A 25,899-nucleotide genomic window follows, 5' to 3' on the forward strand; every position below is an offset into this window, starting at 1 on the left:
CCCCCTGCTGAAGGAAGCAAAATTCTCCGAGCATTTTCATTGTTCATTTCCTGGTCGTTCATGCCCTCACTTGCTGAATCACCACCCAATGGTTGGTAGTGTGATGTTGTTATCATAGGGCCACTGATCCACAGGCCTGGGATAATGCCGTGGGGAAGCAATGACCAATTATTGCCACGCTATTAATTCAGTCCTGATGAAGGGTCCCGACCCTAAACGTCAACTTTCCTGCTCCTCTGATGCTGCCTGGCCTGCAGTCTTTATCCAGCTCCACAGTGTGTTATGTCTGACTCCGGCATCAGCAGTTCTGACTATCAATGACAGATGATGGAGTTTGAATTTAATAAGAAATATCTGGAATTAGGAGTTTAAATGGTGACCATGAGAAACCATTGTTGATTATTTTAAAAAAAACCATCTGGTTCACTAATATCCTTGAGGGAAGGAAACTACCATTCTTACCTGGTCTAGCGTACCCGTGACTCCAGACCCACAGCAATATGATCGAATTTTACCATGCCTCTAAAGCGTTTCAGCAAGCCAATTGGTTCAACAGCAGTTATGAATGGGTGATAAATTCTGGTCCTGCCAGCAAAAACCATGAAAGAAGGAAAAGAAAAGAAATGTGATTCCTTGGCCGCACACAGTCCATTTGTTTGTGAAAGAATTGATCTTCCAAGACAATGTAGTGGATCATAAAAGATAGAAAAAGAGCTGATTCTCTCAGATGATTGAGCAGGCTTTGATATGCTCTCGCAAAAACAAAACTCTGAAGTCAGAAACGGAAAAATGTTTCAGACACTCTGGAGGTCAGACACCATCACGATGGAGATGTGTGGATTACAGTTCTGATAAAAAATAATTGGGCTGAAGCATTTAGAGTCATAAGGAGATGTACAGCATGGGAGAAGATCCTTCAGTCCAACTTGTCCATGCTGACCAGATTTCTTCAACAGATCAAGTCCCATTTGCCAGTATTTGGCTCATATCCTTCTGTACCCTTCCTATCACCATTTAAACTCCTAATTCCAGATATTTCTGATTAAATTCAAACTTCATCCAGATGCCTTTTAAATAGTGCAATTGTACCAGTCTCAACCACTTCCTCTGGCAGATCATTTCATACACGCACCACCCTCAGGTCCCTTTTAAATCTTTCCCTTCCACCTTAAACCTATGCCTGATAATAAAATGTGAGGCTGGATGAACACAGCAGGCCAAGCAGCATCTCAGGAGCACAAAAGCTGATGTTTCGGGCCTAGACCCTTCATCAGACTCTCTGATGAAGGGTCTAGGCCCGAAACGTCAGCTTTTGTGCTCCTGAGATGCTGCGTGGCCTGCTGTGTTCATCCAACCTCACATTTTATTATCTTGGATTCTCCAGCATCTGCAGTTCCCATTATCTCTTAAACCTATGCCTTCTAGTTTTGGAATCCCATGCCCTGGGGCAAAATACCTTAACTATTCACCCTATCCATGCCCCTCAAGATTATATAAATCTCTATAAGGTCACGCCTCAGCCTCTGACGCTCCAGGGAAAATAGCCCCAGCCTATTCAGCCTCTCCCTGTAGCTCAAACCCTCCAAACCTGGCAACATCCTTGAAAATCTTTCTGCCCCCTTTTCAAGTTTCACAAGATTGTTCATAAACAATCACGTTGCACAACTTGAAAGAAGAAATCCATTGATTCTCCTGATGTCTTGACTAATATTAAACCATCAATCAATGTTATTTTGAAGACATTTTATGTAAGTTATTATCACATTGCTTTTTTCTGGGCTCTTGCTGTTTAATCCTTGCGTTATCTTCAAAAAGTTCTTCATAAGACATAGGAGTGGAACTAAGACCATTCGGCCCATCGAGGCCATTCTGCCATTTAATCATGGCTGATGGGCATTTCAACTCCACTTACCCGTACTCTCCCCGTAGCCCTTAATTCCTTGCAAGATCAAGAATTTATCAATCTCTGTCTTGAAGACATTTAATGTCCCGGCCTCCACTGCACTCTGTGGCAATGAATTCCACAGGCCCACCACTCTCTGGTTGAAGAAACGTCTCCTCATTTCCATTCTAAATTGACCCCCTCTAATTTTAAGGCTGTGCCCACGGGTCCTAGTCACCCCGCCTAATGGAAACAAATTCCCAGCATCCACCCTTTCTAAGCCATTGACTATAATGACCTCAAGAGGGGATGAAAGGCTCTATACAAAACCCCAGGTTCCTCAGGTTGGAATAAAATTGATCATATGGCCCAGCTCACATGAGTACATCATTTTGTAGTCATGATGACAGCATCTAACTTGACTTCTGCTTTAGTGAGAACACAAAGTGTGTCATACTCTGAATGCCGCAACGTTTATTTATTGCATTACTTATTTCATACTCTAACCAGCAAAATTGGGTGAAGTGAGTGACTGCCCCTCTCCTGAAATGTTGCTATATTTTCTCTAGTTGATCAGAGCTCCACAGTAACACTCTTCCCCCCGAGTAAAAATGGTGTGGATTCAATTCCCACTCAAGAGGCACACATTGTATGTTGTCACTCCCATGCCAAACTGAGGGAATGCCTACTCTGTTGGAGGTGCCACCTTTCAGATGAAACATTAAATTGAATGTCCACAGGCCATCTCTGCATGACAATGCCTGATAATTTCTGCAAGAGAGGGGCTATGGGTTTCCTATTTTGTCTGAATAAGTCGGAGTATTGTAGAACTCTTTCTCCAGGTTTGTTCTCAGGAAACGTGTGGCATTGGTAAGCCCACAGTTCTGGTCCATGCTTTGCTGACCTACAATGATGGTACTGTATCTTCTTGGTAGAGAGCTGCTGTCCTTGTGGTTATGCTGCTCCCAAATTGGTGTAAGCTAGGAATTCCAGGATATTAGCTTCTTTCAATGGCACTGGGATGTGAGCTGGACATAATGGAATTTGCATCACACAGCCACTTTTACCTTGCGCGATGGAGATGATGGGGAAGGACATGCGGTCAAAATGAGTCGGACAATCATATTGAAAACTGTAGCTCAACATTGAGACTTGATATTGACGGGCTTAACAAAGAGCTACAGCAATGCGATGCATGAATAGCTTGAGTGAACCGATGGCTGAAGAACATTGAGCATGAAAGGAAAATGGACTGGGAGCATCAAGTGTACAAGAAGCCTTCCCATCACACAAATAATTCCAACTACTTTTGCATATCATGTTCCTGTACCCCTGCAGCTCTGTTTTCATCCTGAGTCCCGAGGCCAGAGTTGACAATGCCATTCAGATATCACACACTTCCCAGAGCTGAGTATTGTCATTGTTTCTGACTCAAATGCTAACCTTTAATGTGAGTTCCATAATCCCACTGTGGGGGCAAAGACACATCTGCTGTTGTGGCCCAGTTGGCAGGACTGTCACCTTGGAGCCTCGGTTGTTGTTTCTAGTCCTACTTCAGAGTTGGAGCAGAAAATCTACAATGCTATCCATTCTCTAAATTAGCTTCTCCAAGCAGCTTCTAAACCGGCCCAACCTAATACTCAACTGTACCTCCTTGTTAACTACAGTAAATTTGTTGTGGTTTGTGAGCTCACCATGTCATAGTTAAAGCTCTAAATAGAACTTCACTAAAGATTGGGTAACAATTGAAAATTCCTTCTCGACACGAGAAACATAATTTTTTGACCTTGTTATTATCCTGCCTGGCACTTAACTTGCTGCATCCAGCTGTTATCTGTCTGCTTTTGTGTACACTTTTTGTAACTGCATCAGTGTCCTTCAGAATCATACAGCACGGAAACAGACCCTTCAGTCCAACCAGTCCATGACGAACGTAATCCCAAACTAAACCAGTCCTGCCTTCCTGCTCCTGGTCCATATCCCTCCAAACTTTTCCTATTCAAGTACTTCTCTAAATGTCTTTTAAACATTGTAATTGTACCCACATCCACCACTTCTTCTGGAAGTTCATTCCACATGTGAATCATCCACTGTGTGAAAAAAACTGTCCCTCATATCTCTTTTAAATCTTTCTGCTCTCACATTCACAATCTGCCCTCTGGTCTTGAAATCCCCCATCCTCGGGTAAAGACACCCACCGTTAACCCTTTCTATACCGCTCATGATTCTATAAACCTCTATAAGGTCACCTCTCAACCTCCTATTCTCCAGTGAAAAGAAGTCCCAACATTTCTTTAGAACTCAAACCTTTCATACCCTGAAACATCCTGGTAAATCTTTTCTGAACCATCTCCAGCTTAAAAATATCCTCCATATAACGAGGGAATTAGAACTGGACACAGTATTCCAGCAGAGGCCTCACCAATCTACAACCCGTGTTGTTTCTTCACAGTAACATGCATGCATAGCTCTTTGTGTTTGTTGTATATTGAACATTGAGTCCCGAGGCCAGAGTTGACAATGCCATTCAGATATCACACACTTGCAGTTTTTTTTGCATACAAGGGAGCAGTCCCTGCCTCCCAACAATGTGCTTGCATTAATCCATTACTACAATTCTCAGCACTCCTAGGGACCCCATCAGTAAAGCTGCCTTCACTCAGCTGACAGTTTGTCAATAATTGAACACTTCCCAGCTGGATGATCAAACTTCTCAGCACCCAGCTATCCTCATTAGCTGCTTGAAGAGCCTGACAGCGTCATTTCTTCAGGTGCGCCTTGCTTTCTGTCTTGTTCAGTTCTGACAGTTGGGCTGCTCAAAAGCTGGACGTCACTGTGGCTTTGATAATATTTCATCGAGGACTATTTCAGTTGCTTCAATCCCAACACCTCACCTACACCCCACCCCAGAGGGACGGGCGAAGGGAATCTCAGAAGGCAGCAGCAACATGTTGGAGATGTAGGCATTACAGTCCCAGTGTTCAGAACATCATGGGCAGTGTGTCCCTGTGTTACTAATGGGAGTTATCTGCACTCATGGCTTTTTGCCATCAATGCAGCCTGATTAAATTAGTCCCATTATTCACAAATCACTTCAACATTTATCAAACCAAAGTAAAATGATAGCACATTTTTGGAACCAAGATCATAAGGAAAGATACCACCCTTAAGAAATTAAATGCACTTTTGTATGAATATTTACACATTTTCGGGTGCAGAAGTGTGGTACTGTGAGTATATAGGATCATATGTGAATTTGAAAATATTCAGTAAGTAAGTGAATAAAGGATGCTCTGAAATATGACCAGATTTAATTGACTTTTAAGATACATTTTAACTTTCAGTGAACCACACAGAGGCTCCTAATGTAGACTGGTCCTGCTGTAAGAACCACATAATCCATAATGGTTTAGAAGGGGTGGACGCTAGGAAGTTGTTTCCATTTGGCGGGGAGACTAGGACCCGTGGGCACAGCCTTAAAATTAGAGGGGGTAAATTTAAAACTGAAATGAGACAACATTTCTTCAGCCAGAGAGTGGTGGGCTTGTGGAATTCATTGCCGCAGAGTTGGACGTTGGATGCCTTCAAGGCAGAGATCGACAAATTCTTGATCTCAGAAGGAATCAAGGGCTACAGGGGGAGTGCAGGGAAAAGGTGTTGAAATGCCCATCAGATTGGTTTTCATTTGGATGAGAGGGGCAGAGGGCATGGTCCTGCGTGAAATGTTAACTCCTGGTCCTGGAGCATTGCCCACGAGTTGCCTGTCCAAATCCAGTGGGAATGTGTGTCTATCTGTCTGTCTTGCAGGGTGGAGCTAGACTTCAGGCAACAAATACTTCCACCCCATCTGCCCCTACTTCCGCTAACCACTGCCAACTGGGGACCCAAAGGAATGGTCAGAAACCAAAGAACTACAATGGGAGTTTAGGACGTAGGCAGGGAGAGAAAGACTCCCAGTAGAGGGAAGCTGAAAGTCTCCCTTCTGGTGCTCAGAGACAATCTGCTCCATCTCTCCATAAGCAAACCAAGAAAGGAATATTATTTTCCTGCTAGCTTCCAGGTTTCACACACATCCTCTGTTCCTTGCAACTCCCTGGAATCATACAGTGTCGAAGCCCATCAAGTGCACATCAATTCTCTGAAGAGCATACCTCCCAGACCCACCCCATCCCTGTAACCCCGTATTTCCTATGGCTAATCTAACTAGCCAGCACATCCCTGGACACTATGGGCAATTTAGCATGGCCAACCCATCTAGCCTGCATATCTTTGGTTGATGGGAAGTAACCCACACAGATATAGGGAGAATGTGCAAACTCCACACAGGCAGTTGTCCGAGGCTGGAATCAAATCCAGGTCCCTAGTGCTGTGAGGCAGCAGTGCTAACCACTGAGCCACTGTGCCACCTCAAATGATCTTCAGTGTATCATTGCTATGCCTTGTGATCTGCAGAAGTTTGGAGTTGTAAGACTTAATCTCTCAAAAACTGGAGCTTAATCAAATGCATTTTCTAGATTATGCCATGTGCTGAAGATCATGCTGTTGTTCAAGTCCAGAATATACTGCAGTAGAGTACTCAGTGCACTCTGAATATATTTGAATGATCCTGAATCATATTGGATTAATGTAATGGTAGGACTCCAGTTTTTGCATGTCTGTGTGGCAGTTAGCAACTCTTAAAAACTGGTGTTAAAATAACGACAGGCAAAAGGACAGGCCCTTTTTAAGCCCTGATCTCTCTGGCCTTGAGAGGACAAGGATTTAAAAAGGAGACATACATTGCTTGCACTACATGTAAGTACTGCTTCAAATCCCATATAAACATGGACTTGCAACGTTAACTCGCTCCGCACATGCTGTCAGTCCTGCTGAGTTTCTCCAGCATTTTCAGCTTTTATTTCAGATTTCCAGCATCCACAGTATTTTGCTTTTATCTTCATTCTGGTATCATTTCTGTCTTACACACTGTCGTATTCTGTCTTGGGTCATGTTCCTTCTTTCAAATGGATGCTGTATTCTTTTCACATCTTAGCTAAAGCCTGATTTTAAAAGTTGACTCTTTATGGTGTTCTACATTAATTTTTCAGACTATTCAAACTAGAGTTTGCAGCAAATATTTTCCAAGATTAATCTCCTTCATCTCAATGATTGCAAAAGACTCTTTGAATAATACCTGCAATCAAACAAAACTTGATGACTGCTATAAGTAAGGCAAAATTCAGCAAAACATTGCTGTTCATTTATCATCTCTGATAAACATTTTGGAATTCCTGACCTAATGCCATTATGGGAGGCTCTTTAGGAATGGAAAATAATGCAGGCTTGCTATCATGTTAGGCACCATGTGAATGCAACTTAGCGTCATAGAGTTATAGAAATATCCAGCATGTAAATAGACCCTTTAATCCAACTCGTCACTTAATCCTGTCCCATTTGCCAGTATTTGGCCCATATTCCTCTAAATCCTTCCTATTCATGTACCCTTCCACATGCCTTTTAAATGTTGTAAATGTACCAGCCTCCACTACTTCCTCTGGCAGCTCGTTCCATACACGCCCATCCTCTGCATGGAAGAGTTGCCCCTCAGGTCCCTTTTTTATATCTTTCCTCTCTCACCGTAAACCCATGCACTCTACTTTAGGACTCCCACCTCGTTGGGGAAATGACCTTGATTATTCAACCTATCCATGCCCCTCATGATTTCATAAACCTGTATAAGGTCACCCCTCAGCCTCCTACGCTCCAGGGAAAATAGCCCCAGTCTATTCAGCCTCTCCCTATTGCTGAAACCCTCCAACCCTGGCAACATCCTTATAAATCTTTTCTGAACGCTTCCTACTTTCACGACATCTTTCCTAAAGCAGGGAGACCAGAATTGAACACAGTATTCCAATAGCGGCCTAACCAATGTCCTGTAGAGCTACAACATGATCTCCCAACTCCTACACTCAAAGCACCGACCAATAAAGGCGTGTGCCAAATGCCTTCTTCAATACCCTGTTCTACATGGGGCTCCACTTTCATGAAACTATGAACCTGCACTCCAAGGTCTCTTCGTTCAGCAACATTCCCCAGGACCTGGATTTGTGCCTTTGTGCTGCAAAAAAATCCCAGTCAGCATGTTCCTGCGTAAGATTAAAACATTAGTGGTCTTTGTTGGCAGTAACCTTGTCTGTAGAATTACAAAATGCACGATAACGATGCAGGGAAATGGGTCAGAACAGATTTCATTGTACACAGAAGTCGACACAAATTAAACCTCTGAGCTGAATGTCTATTAAATAAGTTGAAGAAAATTTGGTTGGAGTAAAGGGCATCGATAGAGACTGTCTCATTGATAGTCTGTACTCCACCTAGTATTAAGGAAATCTGTAAACGAGGGAATCGTACTCTCAATAAAATATTTATGATTAAGGGTAGAAATTAGCTGGATACATAAACTCATTGGGTTCAATGACTCTGACTCCACCTAGGTCACTCAGAATCTCAAGATACCAGTGGCAGGTACAGGTCCAAACAGATAAAAGTCTACAATTCCCAAGGTTAGCAAAGCAAAACGTCAAGCTATTCAAATCCCTGTAGCCAAAACTGCTCAACTTTGTCCAGTTGACTTTCCACATTGGCACGGTGGCTCAGTGGTTAGCACTGCTGCCTCACAGCACGAGGGACCCAGGTTTGGTTCCACCTTCGGGCGACTGTCTGTGTGGAGCTTGCACGTTCTCCCTGTGTCTGTGTGGGTTTCCTCCCAAAATGTGAAAGGTAGGTGGATTGGCTGTGCTAAATTACACCTAGTGTTCAGAAATGTGTAGATTAGGTAGATTGAAGGAAGATAGGACGCTGTGAGGATTGGTGTGTGTGTTGGGCTGAAGGGCCTGTTTCCACACTGTAGGGATTCTATCTGACTGAGCCACTGTTTAACAGGATTGATTACCTCATGTCGATGTGTATTCTCCTTAAGTTTCAGCCCTGTTTTTATAGCAGACTTGCAGCTCGTCTTATTAAAACCAGCAGTAACTGCTGTTTGTAGTAGTCTGCTTTGCTTTTAAAAATACTGTTTTGCTTTTTACTTAACTTCCTAATGATGTCTGAAATATTTTCTGTCCTGTGCATAATCAGATGCTTACTTCACTTGGGTAAGAAGTGAAACAATAACAGAAGGCGAACTGAGGGTACAGAAGGTGGAACTCCCATGTCCTGTCAAATTATTAGAGGGTTAACTGACAGTGGCAAATCTTTCTACCCAAGACTGTGCCAGTTAGAAATGAGCATTTACATTCTGGCTTTTCTTTTCTTATTAACCTATTTTTCTCATTAACATGTCTAGAGATGTTATTATACACCTCTGGAGCAGATGGGACTTGATCCCGAGGCTCTCTGATCCAGGGGTAGGGACACTTATGTTCTGGCTTTAACATTGTGGCTTAAAATAGGTTTGGGAGCAACTACATTTCTAAGAAAATAGGCCATGATGACCTTGATTCTTTCCCCTCTCAGATATTGAACTAGCCCTTTGGAAAGCAAGTGAACCGACATGGCTCAAAAGACCCAGTCCCGTTGGGTTCAACGTCTGTAATGAACACAATGAGTTTATGTATCCAGCTAATTTCTACCCTTAATCATAAATATTTTATTGAGAGTACGGTTCCCTCGTTTACAGATTTCCTTCATACTGCCAGGAGTTCAAAATATTCATCACAGAAGAAAGGACTAACTCATTCATCAAAAACTGCCAAGGCATTTCAGTGCATAAAGGATTCATTTAGTTTTATCAGCAAAGATGAATCATGAAAGTGATGAGCAATCTTACATTAACTGTGCGAGTGCTTTAATGCTGCAATCTTGAATTTTTCAAGAAGACTTCAAAGAGATATTTGACAAAGCTGAGTTATGTTAAGGGGATCTGGTCAAATCTGAGTCGTGAGAATTTTGAGAAGTTCCACATGAGCCTCTCAAGTTCTGCTTTGGAAATGAAGTGGTCCTTAAATCATTCAGGTCATTTGAAAGTATGTACTAAAATCTGAAGTGGGGATTTGATTAATCCCACAGACTCTTTCAAAAGTGTTAATATGTCAATCTGCCTTTAATAGATCTTTACCTAATTGAGCTGTGTTCCTCTCTGGGTAACTTGAGTTAGTAAAGAGGGGGAGAAAAAAATAACAGGCAGCCTATCTGCTAAATGGATGAGTTGAGGGAAGCGAATGCTAAAATATAGGGGAAAAAAGCGTGTGTTAGACAGCGGAAGTCCTCTGACAAAGCGGGAAGGAGAATGCTTTCATATGCAGACAAGGAACGCTGTGGAAGGAAATACAGGGTGGAAACAGCATATTTTGATAAGATGACTGTACAGAAATTTTTCACACATCAATTTTTATTGAAGGAAACATAGGTTTGTATTTGTGTAGCACCTTTCATGACATTGGGGCATCCCAAAGCATGCTACAGTCTAATACTTCATAAAATGTAGTCACTGTAATTTCACATTTGCAGTAGCCACAAATTCGGATGTGATACTAGCCAGTGTTTTTTTGACATGGGTGGAGGGATAAATATTGGCCAGTTCATCACAGGGAATTCAGCCACCCTACTTCTAAGTAGTGACACGGGATCTTTTAGGTGTATCTCAGAGAGGAAACTGGGTCAATGGCTTTAACGTTTCCTCTGAGAGATAGTTCTTCTGACAGTACAGAACTCACTGGTCTGCAAGGTGACCCCCAGCCTTCTACTCAGAGGCAAGTGCATTGGCCGCTGAGGATAGCCTGAGAAAAAAATTGGAGCAAAATCTACTTAAAAACATGGCATAGAATCATACAGCTTAGATGAAAACTCTTCAGCTTATCATGTCTGTTTGGCTTTCTTAAAGAAAAATCCACTTTATCCCAGACTCCTGTCTGTGCCTTAATTTATGCAACTCCTTTTGTTTTGCCCAAATATATACACAGTTCTCTTTACGCAGAACCATTTCCACTTTTAGCTCCGTCTCCTGTCTGTTTGCACACTATATGAACAACGAGTCCTGAACTCATTGATTGCTGCCTGTCAGTATATGTTTTATACACCTGAAGTCACAGGAAGCTTCCGAGTTGCACAGTATTGATTCCTATTTAACTGTTCAAGCTGCTTTTCTGCTTCTGTTGCAATCTGTTCCAATTCTCTTTGACTTCTCTGGTGAGGCCCAGGCTGAAATGTGAGTTGGTCCAGGTCTTTGAAATACTCAGAGGCTTGAATAGCCATTCAGCTAGGATTGTGTTCACAGAGCTGGCGAAGGCAGTTACAATGCTAACAAGCAGGATTAAAAGTTGAATTTTTGTTCAACTGGAACAGTGATCATGCTGAATTCGTACATGTTATATGAACATAATTTCACTCTGTAAATTGTTGTAAGATTACCCTTAACACAGGCTGCGATGGCTACAATGAAAGCGAGTCATTTATGGTCAACATTTTTTTCGGACTATATTGCTGACACCATGGAATGCAGAGTTCAGAGTGGAATATTGTGGGGCTGTAGTTCTGCTCGATTACCTTCCTCGATGTGGATTCGATTCCTTTGGGAGGCAGGTTTCAGGCAGAATCCATAATGGGGCAAATTGTACACTCTGTGAACGACATTTGCAAGATGGCTTGTGTCTGGTTGCAAACTACCTAATGATCCTTTACGGGATAAAGAGTAGCAGGCAGTGATTACAAGGCTTTATTCTAATTGAGGTGGTCAGCCAATTATACTGACCACAGAAATCCAAAGCTACGGTAAGTTTATTTTTTGAGCAAGTCATGTAGAGCCGGTTTTCGGACGCAACGTTGAACTAAATCCTTCCCAATTGCCTCTTCCTCTTCTTAAAGTGGGACAATTTCTAATCTTCCCATATTTGGGCAAGTTTCAACGCGGAGTCCAGGAAACGATTTCTTTTTCAGCACGTTGAGAAAATGAAAACGCATAGCTTTGTCTCTCTCTCTTCCCTCCACCACCCCCAACAATGGTGATTGACAGCAAACTGATGAAAACTTGAGTTTTGAATGCTTTTGAGCCACTTGTGTTTCATTCCAGCTCGGGAAATTTCGGGACGAAGGCAGCACAGTATCTCCTTACAGAAGACTATCGAAAAGACCCTCGATAGTCTGATTCACCAGTGCGGGTTATTGTAAGCAGCTACGGCTGTTGTAGTCCCTCTAATTGTGCTGTGCAATCTTTTTGAGGATTAAGTCCCCGTGGCAGTGAAGCAGAACACGAGCCGTCACCAATGGTGACAGCGATGGGCTGTGATCCCCCCCACCCCCAGCATGATCCGTCATTAAGCAGTGACCTCGTGGTCGGCTTACATGAGCAGAACCAGACAAACGCTTTTTGGCAGTTTTTCACGGGGTTGACCCCACCACACAGTCAGCATCGTGCGCAAAATACGCTGCAGTGTTTTCCTATTCTCCTCAGTTCCGTGGCTAGTGCTTCACGCGAATCCGCAGAACCATTTGCAAATTTTTTTTTCAAGACCCCAATTCCCAAGAAAGAAATTACGACTCTCCTACAGTGTCTCTCCCTACATTTTGTGTTTGTGTGAGGATTTCAGGCTCAGTGCTCGGAAACTGCGTGTTTGTCTGTTTTGTACGCAATGTCAATGCAAAGGCCCAAAATTCTTCAATGAACTCTTTACTTACGTTAAATGACCCACGTCCGCTGTCCTTACGGCTCCTTTCGTTTGTTTTGAGTTGGTAGGGACTGGTTTTGTGCTAACAACCTGAATGATCCACACCAGAGGGCCCTCAGAGGATAATTTCATCCAGTCCCACTTCTGCTGGACTGGTACATCTTTAGTTACTGACATCTGCTGAGTTAATACTAGCAATTAGAATTCTAAGTGCTGGTTGTCAAGAGTATAAGCAAAACACTTCCCAATCTTTTCAGTTCTGTAGACGAGTCATACCAGATTCAAAATGTGAACTCTGTTTTTCTCTGTCTCCACAGATGCTGCCAGACCCGCAGAGTTTCTCCAGCATACACCTAACATCAAATCACCCTAACATCAAATTCACCTGGACATCTCTGATACGTATCCCTCCTAGACCTCTCTGTCTCAATCTCTGGTGACCACCACCTTGAAACTGATTCCTATTTCAAGCCCACCGACTCCCTCAGCTACCTCGATTACACCACCTCCCACCCACCTTCCTGCAAAAATGTGATCCCCTACTCCCGATTCCTCTGCCTCCGCCGCATCTGCTCCCAAGATGGGGCATTCCACTCCTGAACGTCCCAAATGTTCTCCTATTTCAAGGACCACAACATTCCCCCCCTCCAGTGGTTGAAAATGCTCTCGACTGCATCTCTTATGATGCCTGCACCTCTGCCCTTACACCCCTCCCTGCAACAAAAACAAAGACAGAATCCCCTTTGTCCTCAGGTATCACCCCACCAACCTCCGGACTCAACATATCATTCTCCACCACTTCTGCCACCTGCAATCCAGCCCCACGGCCAAGGATATATTTCCCTCCCCACCACTATCTGCCTTCATAGGGGCCGCACTCTCCACGACCCCTCGTCTGCTCCTCGCTCCCCACTAGCCCCACCACCTCCGGCACCTTCCCCTGCAACTGCAGGAAGTGCCACACCTGCGCCCACACCTCCCCGCTCACCTCCATCCAAGGACCCGAAAAAAACCTTCCACATCAGACAGATGTTCACCTGCACATCTGCCAATGTGGTGTATTGTATCAGCTGTTCCCGATCTGGCCTCCTCTACTTAGGTGAGACCAAGCAGAGGCTCGGAGACTGCGGACATCCATTTTACATGCTCGTCCAGAATCTGCTGCTGCCTCCAAAACCCTATTGTATCATGCTTTCCATATCTCTGCCACCGTCTGGATGAAAAATATTTTTCCTCAGATCCCCTCTAAACCAAGCACTCTTCACTTCAATGTATGCCGTCTGGTCTTAGGCATGTCTGCCATGGGGAAACTAAACCACAAAAAGGAAAGGAAACAAAGTCATAGATGAGTAATCCAGAGGCCTCAATCAATGCTCTGGGGTCACAGGTTCAAATCCCATCAGTACAGCTTAATTAATTACGCAAGTGGGCTTCTGGACAGCTTTCTGGGGAAATACTTGGCCAAAGAAGCTTATGACTTCGTGGAGGCCTTTCAGTGTTCACAACAGTGCCATTTTCAAAGGGTAACTGCACATCACTTCAGGCACTGTTCCCACACGCTGCTTGAACAACCTTATCAAATATATGGCCCAATTGTAAGGAAAGCTCGCTCCCCATTTCAGGGCCAGGGACTAGGAGGTTTTGAATGCAGACAGGAGGACCATCCTTTCCCCAACTGATCGCCATGATTGGCCACATCCGCAGATCCAGCCAGCGTGGATGCAAACTGTAGCTCTGGTCAGTACTGTGTCCCAGGTGAAGCAGAATACTGAGAAGCCAATGATCTGTGCTAAAGTAAGTATTACCATCTTCTCTTGGCTACCCTACACTCGGTGGTTCACCACTCACTCCAACTCTGTAACTGTGCACTGATTGCTCATGGTCTGCAGCTCCTCATCATTGCACACACCAAGCCTTTCCCAATGGCTCTCATCCACATCCACAACCAGCTTTCTGGTTCTCCGCCTTACCTCCATGATGCCTCACATGTCTCCTGCTTCTGCATCACCACTCACTGAAATCTTTTAGGCAATGGAAATCTAGCATTGTACAAGTCAGGTCAGAAAGGGCAGCAGGGGAAGGGTGGGGAGAATCAGAGAGACCATGGAGAAGATTGAAAGAATTGAGAGTGGATGCTGATCCAGTTGTAGTAGGTAGGTAAAGCAAATCTACTAGATCCCCCAAGTATGTAGAAAAGGTCTCCCCCACCAGATTCAACCTCCTTCCAGTCAACCAGAGATTTCTGGAGTTCCGAACAACCAGGATAACAAGGTTAACCAGGATAAAGTTTTTAAAAAGTAACAAAAACAGAAATTGCTGAAAAAGCTCAGTCAGTATGATAGCATCTGTGGAGAGAAATCAGAGTTAACCCTTCCTCAGAACTCATCTGTGTTAAAAATGGTATAAAATGGTGATTAAATATGAAGCAAATAGCTTCATGATGGTACATACAATGCACGCTCTCCTCATGCACAAGGGCTGGTCACCTGAACCAGATCCTTGTGCCATTAGAACTGGAATTGGGCCAAGATTTAACAACTGAACATCCCAGTCGTCGCAAAACCGCCAATGTTTGCAGAATAATATCCCATCAAATGTCTGGGAACAATTTCCCCTTCCAAGAAAGCATTATACAAATCGATTTCCTGTGTCGTACCACCCTCTTAATTAAAGCAAGCCTAATTATGGATTTCTGCAACCCATTCATTGTCAGTGTTGTGTACTGTGTTTGACCAAACATGGTACAGTCCAATGCTGTCCAGGCAGAATCATTTTGGTTTGTATCTAGGTCAGCTTTTTGTGACATATTGTCTTCAATTCATGCAAAGCAACATCAGCTGCCTTAAATGTCGATACCACAGATTCATATATGTACACAATTAATGGAAAACTCTCTCTCTAAAAGATCACTGGCTAGCTAACACAGCTGCTGGTGTAATTCAAGGCTGTACAAAGCTCTGTTGAATTTGTATGACAGGAAACTGCTATGCATCACCAACACCAAATTGGAATGTACTGTATGCACATTATAAGAAGCATTGCTTTAACCAGCAAACACAAAGGGAATCTATTCAATTTCTGCATTCAGTTTTCTTTGCATGCGGATTCTGTCATTTGCTTAGTGTAATAGAAATTTCTCTTCCCTGTCAGTGAGTTGCCGCTTTCCAAGTTCTTGTTTGCTCCTCCTGTGATTCAGCATCCGCCATCACCAAAGAATTGAGGAGCTATAAAGGGAATAATGTCTGCCTGTGATATGCTAAAGGATACATAGTCACAGGCTGTGATGCAGTGTTGCATGCTGTTGTGTCCTTGCAGCCTTGTGGTAAGATGAAACAACCATAAAATACTTTTTTAAATAAAGTCAATGCTTTCCCTACCTCAGCAAACTCTATAGTTATTCTTCAGCTGGGAAATGAGCATGTGAATATTATGTCCAGGACCGATCAATGTCAAATATTGTGTTTCAGGCTGGAGGACTGGAGATGAACGATGGAAGAGAAAATTGCTTAATGATGTGATCAAAACTGTAGAATGGCATTGGTTTAGTTACAAGGAGGAAAAGTTACGAGTGTGTCTAATTAGAGTTAAAGTTTTGATTGAGACCTTTTATAAAGAATATAGATCAAGAGTTAGGAAATTGGAGTAGTTGGATCTGACAATGATGGTATAGCTGAGAATACAGTGTCAGAGGCCATGGGTGGGGAAAGGATGGTAGACAGGTGTCAGAAGATGGTATTGTAGGAAGTAGGGTACAGTAACTCCCCTCAAACTCAATCCACAATTGAACTGGACATTGAAATTTCCTAGTAGCAAGTTGAAACTGGGCAATTAGCCAAGAAGACATTGGAATTGAAACTAGACTGCAAAACTTTACTACAGACTAAACAGACAGCTTCAATCTTGGTCATTTTGAGGTGAGAAATGCATTTCCTGACATAAAGCTTGATATCAGATGACACAGTGGTATGTGATTGTTGTCGACCCATGATAACCATCTTTTGCTTCCTGACTCACACTGGCTCCCAGTCTACAAATTTAGCCTTACTCATAGCTGTGTTCCATGGCCTCATACCTCCCTATGACTGTAATCTCCTCCAGCTCTACATCACTGTATAATCACTGCATATTGAATGTCTGTGCATCCCAACTTTAACAGCTCATCATTAATAGTCAGCTTTTCACCATTGAAACTGTGGAATTCCGTTTCAACCCTCTCTGCCGTCTTTCAAGATGCTTCTTCCATTACAGTCTCTGTTCTCAACAGCTCCTTATGCAGCTCGGTGCCCAGTTTTGACTGACAAAGAACCTGTGAAGCGCCACTGTAATGAAGGTGCTGCAGAAGTGCAGTTGGTCAGAGAGGACAAACCACTGCTGGCAGAATGGAGGAGTTCAGTCAAGCATAGATCATGGCATGGAGATGGATCATTGTGGAGGGAAGCGCAGAACGGGTGATTTTCTTTTTGAAAGAAAGTTAGAGAGGACCGGGAGTAATTGTGTCCCACATTAGGAGGGGTGGAATAGATAACTTATCTATGTCAGAAAGTAAAAGGGCGGCACCATGGTTAGCACTGCTACCTCACAGTGCCAGAAACCCAGGTTCGGTTCCACTCTCGGGTGACTGTCTGTGTGGAGCTTGCACATTCTCCCCATGTCTGTGTGGTTTCCTCCCACAGTCCAAAGATATGCAGGCTCAGTGGATTGGCCATGCTAAATTGCCCATAGTGTTCAGGGATAAATAGAACACTTTATTTATTGTGGGGGATGGGTCTGGGTAGGATGCTCCCAGGGTTGGTGTGGACTTGTTGGGCCGAAGGGCCTGTTTCCACACTGTAGGGATTCTGTGATCTATGGGAGGTGGGTGATGATCTCATCTTGTCCTACCCTAATGGTGGTGGTGTAATGGTATTGTCATGGGGCCTCTAAACCTGAAGCCTGGGCTAATGCTGTGGGGACATGGGTTCAAATCCCACCACATTAGTTAGGATGGGGTTTAAATTCTAGAATGGCTCAGTGGTTAGCACTGCTGCCTTACTGCACCAGTGACCTGGATTGATTCCCCCCTCAGGGAGCTATCAGTGTTGAGTTTGCACCTTCTCTCTGTGTCTGTGAGAGTGTGCTCTGGCTTCCTCCTACAGTCCAGTGATGTGCAGGCTAAGTGGTTCAGACGTGCTAGTTGCCCATCGTAGCCAGGGATGTGCAGACTAGGTGGGTTAGCGTTAGAGGGGTGGGTCTGAGTGGGATGCTCTTCAGCGTGTTGGTGTGGACTTGACAGGCCAAATGGCCTGCTTCCACACCGTAGGCATTCTATGATCCTGACGTTTGGGCTGTAGTTGAGTTCTTCAGGGGTCAGTGTCAGGACCCTTGCTTTTCCTGATAATGTATTAATGACCTGCATCTAGGTACGCAGGAGACCATTACAAAGTTTACTGATGGCACAAAATTTGGCAGGGGTGCAAACTGTGAGGAGGACAGGTATGAGATTCTAAAAGAACATTGATAAATTGGTGCAGGCAGCAGATAAGGTTCAATGCCAAGAAATGCAAAGAGATGTATTCAGTTGGAAGAACATTGAAATACAATTTGAAATAGGGGGTGCAGTTTAACAGAGGGTGCAGGAACAAGGACTCTCAGTTTATATATGTGCAGTTCATTGAAGGTAGCAGGACAGCCTGACAGAGCAATTAATAAAGCATACAGAGTTCTCAGCTTTATTACTAGGGGCATGGACAACAAGGACTGGTGGTGATGTATAAGACATGTGGTCAACTTCTATGGAAAGTTAAGTTATAAAGAAAGTCTGGATAGGCTGAGACCTTTTTCACAGGAGCATGGGAAGCTGAGAGTTAACTTTATAGAAGTTTATAAAATCATGAGCAGTATAGATAGCGTTAATGGTCCGTGTCTTTACCCAGGGCAAGGGGATTTCACGAGTGGGGGCACATTTTTAAGGTGAGAGGAGCAAGGTTTGAAAAAGATATGAGAGGCAATTTTTTTTTTACACAGAGGGTTGTTCGCGTGTGGAATGAACTTGCTGTGGAAGTGATGATGGATGTGGGCACAGTTAGAACATTTAAAAGACATTTGGATAGGGACACGAACAGGAAAGGTTTGGAGGGATATGGACCAGGAGCGGGTAGGTGGGACTAGTTTAGTTTGGGATTATGGTTGACATGGACTGGTTGGATCGAAGGGTCTGTTTCTGTGCTATATGGCTCTATAACTAAGACTGGTTCCAGGAATGAGTTCAATTTTGAGGAGGTATGGAGAGGCTGTCCCTGCTCATGGAAGGAACAAGACTGAGAGGGCACAGGTTGATAGTGATGTCCAAAACAAATGGCTCCATGTCTCTGAGTAGTTTGGGCACTGCCTGGAAATATGGTGGAGGCAGGGTTCAAATGAGGCATTTAAAAATACTTGAGGCGATTATCTGGATGTGGGGAACAGGCAGGAGATTGACGTCAGATAATAGACATGGTGTAGGCATGAGCCCATTGTACAACACTCCAGCACAGAATTCTTGTTGACACTCAGTAGTGAAATACTGAGGGAGCACAACATTGTCAGAGATGCCAACTTTTGAATGAAACACCAAACTAAGGCTGTGGACCTGTTCTTCCAGGTGAATACTAAAGATCCCGTGGAATTATTTCAATAAGAGCAGGGGAATTCTCTCCAGTATTTATTCCTCAGTCTAAGTCTGGTCATTACTAAATGGTTCACTCTTTTTCTCATCCTCATCTCCTACACAAACGTTGTAATAACTCAGTGACAAATCCAGTTGGCTTCCCAGCTGCGACTTTTTCAGCTCTTTCCGATTTTCGCCCCATCTATTCCACTGTTCACATGTTGTTTGTTTTATTTTTGACTGGGGCTCGAGCTCCACTTTACGGACGGACAGCCTGCTGAGAGTTTCAAACTGCTTTAGCATCTGAAGCACAGCCAGCAAGTTGGTGCTGACAGTAAGGCTGATCCTACCGAATTACTTCTGTTAGCAGGTCAGGCACCTGCAGTGAAATCCAGCAAGGCTCAGCTAATTTGTGTTTCTGCAGGAAGTTTGAACTGAGCCCTCAGTCCCTTTTTTTTTCCATGACAGACCACTAATCTGATGTGAAAATACACGATGTGAAATTGGTTCAAATTTCTGTTACATTTTTAAGAAGTATGCAATGAAACTCACTGATCTTTTCAGCTAAGAAAACGCCTTAGGCACCTCTTTTTTTGCAGTAATTTGTACTTATTGTGTCATTACCTATACTTTTCATGTCTACTCTGGTGGAAATATGCCATCTAGACATTGCAATGGTACCGCAGTCTAAAATAAGCAGTTTATTCCTGCTGTCTTGATTGCAACTGGAAAAGCCAGACAGTTTAACACTGTGCGAAACAAGTGTAATTGGTCTGTAATCTTTGTAGAATCATTGTACGGCGCAGAAACAGACCCTTTGGTCCAACTTGTCCATGTCAACCAGATGAAATTAGTTAAATTAATCTAGTCCCTCTAAACCCTTCCTATTCATATACCCATCCAGATGCCTTCTAAATGTTATAATTGTACCAGCCTCCACCACTTTGTCTGGCAGCTCATTGCATACACACATCACCCTCTGTGTGAAAATGTTGCCCCTTAGGCCCCTTTTAAATCTTTCCCCTCTCACCGTAAACCTATTTCCTCTAGTTTTGGACTCCACTATCCTGGGTAAAAAGACCGTGTCTGTTCACCCTATCCATGCCCCTCATGATTTTATTAATCTCTATGAGGTCACCTCTCAGCCTCTGACACTCTAGCCCCAGCCTGTTCAGCCTCTCCCTATAGCTCAAACCCTCCAATCCTGGCAACAGCCTTGGAAATCTTTTCCAAACCCTTTCAAGTTTAACAACGTATTTCCGATAGCAGGGAGACCAGAACTGAACCCAGTATTCCAAAAGTGGTCTATTTTAAGCACAGCAGATATGACTTTGCTAGTTTTTTCCATGTTCCACTCTAAGAGGTGCCTATACTTGTTTCCTTCTTGCAGTAGACCTCGTACTAAGTCCACAGCTGCTCTGTCCTACTTCATATTTTAAACTATTGAGAACAAATTTGAAATAAAGCCAAGGGCTGTGGGTGCTGGAGATCTGAAATAAAAGTAAGATTTGCTGGTGAAACTCAGCAGGCCTGACAACATCTGTGGGAAGAAAGCAGAGTTAATGTTTGGAGTGTGGTGACTCTTCACAGAATGAATCAGATGCTGGGCATTTAGGCTTTATGGTCAAGAATTTCCTCTCCTAACCACAACCACGGTGACTCACTGTGAAATCCTTAAAACTTGTCTCTTTGACCAAGTTTTTTGTCATCAACTCTAACAACTCCGTATGTGTTTCACTTGCATATTTTAGTTTACAATTACATATCTGAAGTCCTGAGACACTTCCTTATTATTTTGCGTGTGCTGTACAAATGCAACTTGTTGTTTGAATTACTCCCCCTAAACCTGCCTACTTTTCTGGGCGTGTAGGAGCAGGAGTAGCTCATTCGGTTCTCCACACCTGCTCCACCATTCGATAAGATCACGGCTGATCTGATTTTAGCCTCAACGCCATTTTCCTGTCTGCTCCTCCTAACCCTTATGTGTCAAGAATCAACCTCACTCAGCCTTCAATAATTTCATTGGCGAAGGGAATTCCTTAGACAGTGCATTGAGTATAGGGGTTGGGAAGTCTTGTTCCAAAAGGCCACTTTTGGAATACTGCATTCTGTTCTGGTCTTCCTGCCAAAGGAAAGATGTTGTTAACCTGGAAAGCGTTCAGAAAAGATTTACAAGGATGCTGTCAGGGCTGGAGGGTTTGAGCCACAGGGTGATGCTGAATGGGTGGGGCTATTTTCCCTGGAGTATCGGAGGCTGAGGAGTGACCTTATAGAGGTTTGTAAAATCATGAGGGGCATTGGATGGGGTAAGTAGCTAAAGTCTTTTTCCCAGGGTGGGGGAGTCCAAACCTGGAGGGTGTAGATTTAAGGTGAGAGGGGAAAGATTTAAAAGGGACCTAAGGGGCAACTTTTTCACACAGAGGATGGTGTGTGTATGGAATGTGCTGCCAGAGGAGGTGGTGGTAGAGGCTGGTACAGTTACAGCATTTAAAACGTACCCGAATGGGTACATGATAGGTTTAAAGGGATATGGGCCAAATGCTGGCAAACAGGACTAGATTAAGTTAGGATATCTGTCAACATAGATATGTTGTACTGAATGGTCTATTTCCATGCTGGACAACTCTAAGACACTATGTTTAGCGACTTCATAGGAGAGGGGACGATAACGTCTGTGTTTTGAATGGGATCCCTCTTATTTTTAACCCTGTGTTCCCTAGCTCCTGTTTCCTCTACAATCAAAAACACCTTCCTCATTTCCATTCTATGGAGCCCCCTCAGCCTCTTGTATGAACCAATAAGGTCAATCCTCATTCTTCTAAATTCTTTATTGATTTATGCCCTGCCCATTCAACCTTTTGTAATGAGTAAAGGCCTTTCACCCTGCAATCAGCCACCCTGCCTTTCCTTCCTTAAGATGCTCTTTGAAGACTCCCTCATTGACTGATCCGTCTTAACCCAACTGTATCACTATCTCCTGTGACTTGATGTCAAATTTTCTTTGATGACAAGCACCTTAGGGCTTATATATTATATTGAAACAATGATGTTGTTGTTCTTCAAAACTTCACTCTTCTCAATGCCAGTTCTGTGGAGGGTAACCTTGTGTCTGAATTTCTAATGAAGATATTTTATGTACCTGGAAATAGAATAGGCCCAATCAGTGTAACCAAGTGAGGCCCAAGGATCAGGGAAGTGTGGAACCCACATTTCCCCTGAATATTAAAATGGAAGTTTCAAGTATCATTTGTGCCCATTAATTCCACATTATTGCATAGCTTTGATGTAACTTGTACATGTGCTGTAAAATGCATTTGGGGAAACATAAAGCACACTGCAGGATAAATTCTTTGTTGCCCCCAAAAATTGCATGAAACATGTTGTGTGTCATCCGTTAAACCTAACCCTAACCCTTCTTAGCAGAAGGTCTTTACTGAGAGGCTGTGTAACTTGGGAGAGACAACTGGGACTCTGTTCAAGCAGAGAGATTGATAGATGGCTATAAAATGGGATTAGAGTAATTGGTACCGAAAGAACCACGCTTGCTGTAAATCAGAAACAAAAACAGAAATTATTGGTACAGCTCAGCAGATCTGGCAGTCTCTGTGGAGAAAAATCAGAATTAATTCTTTGAGGAAGTGTCACTCGACCCGAGATGTTAATTGTAATTTCTCTCTACTGATGCTGCCGGACCTGCTGAACTTTTCTAGCAATTTCTGGTTTTGTTAGAGTAATCAGGTTGTTTTTGACTGATGGGCTGAAGGATCTTTTTTCTCTGCTGTCAACCTGCAACTCTATAAGGCTATGATGAATTGCACCTATCACATTTGGGATCATAACCCACATCTGAAATTCTAGGCCAGGTATTTGCCTTGCATGCTAGTTGTGCGTGGGCACAGATGTATGGACTGAGTGTAAAACATTTTACAGAATAACATCTTTTAAAAAGAAAGTAAGGAGTCCCATCCAGAAATTCCATGAGGAATATGTGGGAGTTCATTGGAAATGATTCCTGCAAACCAGTACACTTCCTACTTAATACTACGTTCGCAGTTCCCTGCACCAGTGCCAACACAGTGGCTGTCCTCGATGTCAGTTGCCCCAGGCTCAGGAAGGGAACTCCTGGTTTTGATTTCTATATGGTTGGTACCACTAAGAAGCTATATCTGTGGATGCCAAGGCTTGGGCAAGATCAGGTTCAATCAATGCTCTTCTCTCTCGACTAGCATGCCAACCTCCATGGAGCAGATTGGTAGCAAAGAATGAGCTTCCAGACAGCTGATAATATCTCACTTTGAGTCTTTGGAAGGAACAGGGAGGAAACAAAAGTAAGATGTCAGCAGGAAAATATTACCTTTAATATTTATCCCAGTTAGCTCCGAGTTTAGATGCGAGAAGACACAAAGACAGAATTTTCTGTGCATGTAAAGTATTAGAGCTGTCAAGAAGGTCTTTTTAGCTGTCTAGTTTCACGCTAACTCTTTGAAGCTTTGGCAATCCGTTGGTCAACAAGAGGATTAAAGTGGTTGCCAATGGCAGGGAAGCTAGATTTAAGCTGAAAAAGCAGAGACTGGTAGCTAGGGAAAGCTAGCTCAGCATGTATGTAAACCTAGTGTCCTACTGGCTACAGTGCAGAAAAATCATTAGCGAACAAGCCAATATTGAGGACTCAAGTTTTTTGCCTGAGGTGGAATTTGTGATACAGCCACAGCCCATTAAATTTCATCCATCACAAAACGCAAACAAATTGCTTTCAAAGTCTTGTTTCAAATACTGAAGTTGCTCTGGTTGTCTCCCTTAGTTACCATCAAAGCATTCCAGTTAAAGCACTATTTCCCAGTCAGCTGTCTCATTTATTCCAATGGGGGAAAAGCTTGCAGCCAATTTTAGATTAATAATCAGAAATGGTCAAAATATTTGGAATTAACAGCATCCTTTAGGGGGGATTTATTCGCTACATTGTGTCGAGATTTGCAAGGACTCCCTGCTATGTACAGCCCATCTGTGAGAGTTTAATTGGGTCTGTGACAGAGAACGATAGCCACTATCATCTTTGTTGCTACTATTTGGTGGATCATTTGATAAATTTAAACAAAAATAATGCAATAATTTTAAAAAGACTTCACAATCTTAACCTTTAGAATTTGTGTCTTCCCAGTCTGTACAGACTGGGAGACTTTTTTTTGACATCAACTTTCTTGTGATGCTACATTGCAACAGCTAATGAATTATTATTATTGGACATCAACTTTCTCAAATCTCTACAATAAATTTGTAACTATCACAACTGAATTAACACCTTTTAAACGATCTTGGAACTTGAGTGAACATGTTAGGGCTACGCTGTGGAATTTGTTTTAACCTATTCAGTGGAGGGATATTGATTTCTGACCCTTGGACAGAATCATGGTGCTCCCATTGGCTTTAGAGGAGAGACATAGACTTGTTACACAGGTTGGTAATGCCCCTGAACCCTGCTCTCTTAGCAGCTCCACTGGAATTAAGTTCAGGGTAAGATCGACCCTGGTTGACCACCCCTGACCACTACCAATTGAGGTCCTTAAATGTCAATTAAGGAGCATTTAAGGGCCCCAGCCTACTGCTGCTTGGATTAATTGGCATTTGTGCATTCGACAGGTCAACCTGCAGTGATAGCCTGCCAATCTAGTGTTGGCTGCTCATTCGATCAAAAGTAATTGGCGCTGAGGGGTTTGTTCACTAACATCATCCATATGCTGATGCCCCTGACCTCTCCCAGTGACCCACAAGCCTGCTATCCCGTCTCTCCTACCATCCTCCCCCCGGCCTTGAACCACACCATGTGAGAACCAACATGACCCTGGGTGTAATTCCAGCAACAGCCTGTGCCTCTTTGGTGGTGCTGTTGAGTGGGAGAATGCCAGCATCTGATTCGCTGGCAGCTCTTACGGGCAGGACCTCCACCCTCAGAGTGCTCATTCTAGATGAGGGCCTTCAGGTGCCACCCCTGGTCCCACATTGGTGTTAAGGTGTGAGAGCCTCCCCTTAAGGTGTCTATGAGGGTCTTTGACCAGCTGTCCAGCTGACTGGTGAAACCCTATCTCCTCAACACCAGCCTATGGTCATACTAGCCTGAAAAGGCCTGATCTTGTCTGACCTCAGAAGCTAAGCAGACTCAGGCCTGGTCAGTGCTTGGATGGGAGACCATCTGGGAATACCAGGTGCAGTAGGCTTAGGGGCAGCATGGTGGCACAATGGTTAACACTGCTTCCTCACAGTGCAGGGACCTGGGTTTGATTCCACTCTTGGGGGATTGTCTGTGTGGTGTCTGCATGGGTTTCCACTGGGTGCTCTGGTTTCCTCCCCCAATCCAAAGATATTCAGGTTAGGGTGGATTGGTCATGCTAAATTGCCCGTAATGTTCAGTGATGTGTTGATTAGTGGGGTTATAGGGGCCGGGCCTGGGTTGGATGCTCTGAGATTTGGTGTGGACTTTTTGGGCTGAGGGGCCTGTTTCCACGCTGTTGGGATTCTATACCCCCCACCCCTTGTGTCTGTCCTGGCTTGCTTCTTCTAATCTCCCATATTAACTTTAAAAACATCTACTTTTAAATTATTTTGCTTTTTGCTGGTGAAATAACCCCACAGAGGCTGATATAACAAGACCAAGTCACCGTTTATTTACATGTGCATAGTACTTGGTATTGATCGGCTCCCTCCAAGCCAGCTCTCCGAGTGAGCAGGATGTCTGATTCTCCTGTTTATATTTGTCA

General features: G+C 43.5%; 1 protein-coding gene and 1 pseudogene across 1 annotated transcript in view; both read left to right on the plus strand.

Moving 5' to 3' along the window:
• The window catches only part of LOC125462604 (heparan sulfate glucosamine 3-O-sulfotransferase 3A1-like), a 189,059-nt gene that overhangs the window by 140,130 nt on the left and 23,030 nt on the right, over positions 1-25,899 (plus strand). The gene's annotated exons all lie outside the window — the stretch shown is intronic.
• Positions 25,241-25,359, plus strand: LOC125462607 (5S ribosomal RNA; annotated as a pseudogene).

The sequence above is a fragment of the Stegostoma tigrinum genome, chromosome 23, assembly GCF_030684315.1.
Source record: "Stegostoma tigrinum isolate sSteTig4 chromosome 23, sSteTig4.hap1, whole genome shotgun sequence".
Classification (NCBI taxonomy): Eukaryota; Metazoa; Chordata; class Chondrichthyes; order Orectolobiformes; family Stegostomatidae; genus Stegostoma; species Stegostoma tigrinum.